The following is a 3,172-nucleotide window of genomic DNA, read 5'->3' as shown; positions in this document are numbered from 1 at the left end:
ATGTCTCTCTCTCTCTGTCTCTCTCTCTCTCTCTCTCTCTCTATCTCTCTCTCTCTCTCTCTCTCTCTCTCTCTCTCTCTCTCTCTCTCTCTCTCTCTATCAATCTCTATCTCTCTCTCTCTCTCTCTCTCTATCTCTCTCTCTCTCTCTCTCTCTCTCTCTCTCTCTCTCTCTCTCTCTCTCTCTCTCTCTCTCTCTCTCTCTCTCTCTCTCTCCATCTCTCTCTCTCTCTCTCTCTCTCTCTCCATCTCTCTCTCTCTCTCTCTCTCTCTCTCTCTCTCTCTCTCTCTCTCTCTCCCGCTGTCTCTCTCGCTATCTCTCTACCTCTCTCCACCTTTCAGAATCAGAGCTGCCTTTGCCTTACAGCTAGATAAGGGCAGAGCATGCACCTCCCACCCTTTTATAGCTGAGTTTAGTGCCCGACAGCTCTTAACTTCTGTAATGTTCTAATGTTCTCTCCGACCAGCCGTGTAATTACATTGCCTGTCACCACATACATCGCAGCACACCAGTCACCGACTGACTTCAATTAGCCAGTGACCCCCCAACCAGGGGTACTAGGAACCTGGGGTACTAGGAACCTGGGGTACTAGGAACCAGGGTAACTAGGAACCTGGGGTACTAGGAACCAGGGTAACTAGGAACCTGGGGTACTTGGTCTATAGGTGGTACTTGAGAAGACTCATGAAACCATAGGCTTATTGGTAAAATGCACATGAGGGGGTACTTCATGGGGACTCCGGGCAGAGCAACGTTCAGTTGGTGGTACAGTAACAGAAAAGGGTTGGGAACCACTAGTCTAGCATACACAGCTATAGGGGCCGAGGTCTGACCACTGATTCCCAGCGTGGGCTGAACCCAGCCATCCATAGGACCTGTGGGGGAGAGATGGAGGGATGTGGGAGGAGAAAGATTGGATGGGAGTGGAGAATCCGAGGAGGACGAGAGGACATTGACTTGAGTGAGGGCAAGGTCATCTGCGAGGGAAAGGAGGTTAGTGGGGTGTGGTAGTGAGAGGGACAGGGTGGTGCAGGAGAGAGGGAGAATGGGGGATCAGAGGTGTGTGCTGGGGCAGATTGAGAGGGTAAGTGGGGGGTTGAGAGGGTAAGAGGGGGTTGAAAGGGACATACAGTAGGTGTACATGCCCTGTTGACCTTCTGTAGAGCCTTCAGCCCAAGTTCAAACCCAGCCTCTGGGGAATAGAGCAGTATGGAGCAATGTAGCAGTATGGAGAGAAGGCAGAGAGCTGGACATACACACTCGGACACTCCTTGGCTGACGGCGTAGACCCTGCAGGCTGGAGTGTGGGCCTGGAACATTATCCAGACAGAGACTCATCCACCCGACACAACCCACCACTATGTTTGCCTGCGTAGTGATTATAGGAGCCAGCATATTAATATCACTCTACAATGCAATCCCCCTTCTCTCTCGCTCTCTCTGCAATTCCCTCCTCTCTCTCGCTCTCTTACTATCTCTCTCTTGTTGTCCTCCCTACACCCGTTCCGTCCCCTCCACCCCTCCCCTCCTCCTGTCCCCTCCACCCCCCCCCCCCTCTTCCCGTCCCCTCCACCCATCCCCTCCTCCCGTCCCCTCCACCCATCCCCTCCTCCCGTCCCCTCCTCCCGTCCCCTCCACCCATCCCCTCCACCCATCCCCTCCTCCCGTCCCCTCCTCCCGTCCCCTCCACCCATCCCCTCCTCCCGTCCCCTCCTCCCGTCCGCTTCACCCCTCCCCTCCTCCCGTCCGCTCCACCCCTCCCCTCCTCCCGTCCCCTCCACCCCTCCCCTCCTCCGGTCCCCTCCTCCCGTCCCCTCCTCCCGTCCGCTCCACCCCTCCCCTCCTCCAGTCCCCTCCACCCCTCCCCTCCCCCCGTTCCCTCCTCCCGTCCCCTCCTCCTGTCCGCTCCACCCCTCCCCTCCTCCCGTCCGCTCCTTCCACCCCCCTTTCCCGTCTCTCTCGCTTTACAGTTGCTGAGTGAGCTAGGAGTAAATAAAACAATGTGTAGATTAATGATCAAGTGATTTGAGGGTCTGTGTTCTGTTCTTTCAGGAACGAGGGCAAATCACTCGCTATTTACTCAGAGAATAAATCAAAATTCTGCGCTGTATCAACAACAGAACTAAGGTCCAGTGGAAATTCTGAAGGATAAATCATGAGAGAAAAATAACGACCACTCCTCTCTCTGCCCAATCATGTACACACACACACACACACACACACACACACACACTGTCCTCACTGTCTACTTATAAGACTGTGTGTAATCAGATAATGGCAGCTCCTGGACTAAAACACAGCGGAACATAAATAAACATGTCCTCATCTGATTCATCTGTGACTTTCTTCTAAATGCTAATAAGTCCGTTCATGTACTTAGACGATCTAGCTATGGTGGTTCATATCAAATGTTGAGAAAACTGAAGACAAATGATTGCATGAATATTTTTTCTCCGGACCAGAAGGTAAGAAATGGAACAGCTTTGTTGAGTTGGTAAATTACAATGTGCTTACAGGTCAAACAGGACAATACATTGAGGCACCGAGGTACAAACCTCGGTCATTTCTTCAAATGAAAAAAATCTATAAATATGTACTGTGTGTATATATATATATATATATATATATATATATATATATATATATATATATGAACTCAGTCCTAAGTATATTGGAAAACACAAGATGTGATTTTGAAACTTGGTTGTGCATCAGAAGTTTTCCTCATGCTATATGTCACTCACTGAGAGTCACTTAATTATCCCATGTCAGCTAACATTTTTTTTAGATTGGTAAGTTAGTTGGCTAGACTAACTAGGCTATCTAAATGTGTAGTAATCACAGCCAAATTACCGACTGGGAACGCAGGGCACGTGTCTAGGGGCCTTGACCTCCAGGGGCCACAATTGATTGTGTTAGTCATTCTCACTCAGATATAATATTAACATGGCATAAGTCATGACAGAATGTGTAGAATTGCATGAAATTACTCCACTAAAGCAACTAAAGTGATAATGACTGGGGTCTTTTTTGAATCTTTTTGATGTTCTCCAATTAGCATTTTAGAGATTTTCAATTGAACAGAAGTGCAGTAAATGAGGTCCGGACGTCACTGAGACTCAGACCCTGGCTAAGGCTCTGGTCCTATACATGAGATTGAGATTTTACATTG

This window comes from Oncorhynchus mykiss, chromosome 25, assembly GCF_057628025.1.
Source record: "Oncorhynchus mykiss isolate SJ-2025 chromosome 25, ASM5762802v1, whole genome shotgun sequence".
In the NCBI taxonomy this organism is placed as follows: Eukaryota; Metazoa; Chordata; class Actinopteri; order Salmoniformes; family Salmonidae; genus Oncorhynchus; species Oncorhynchus mykiss.
The sequence above is the reverse complement of the archived record's forward strand: the minus strand, read 5'-3'. Positions refer to the sequence as shown.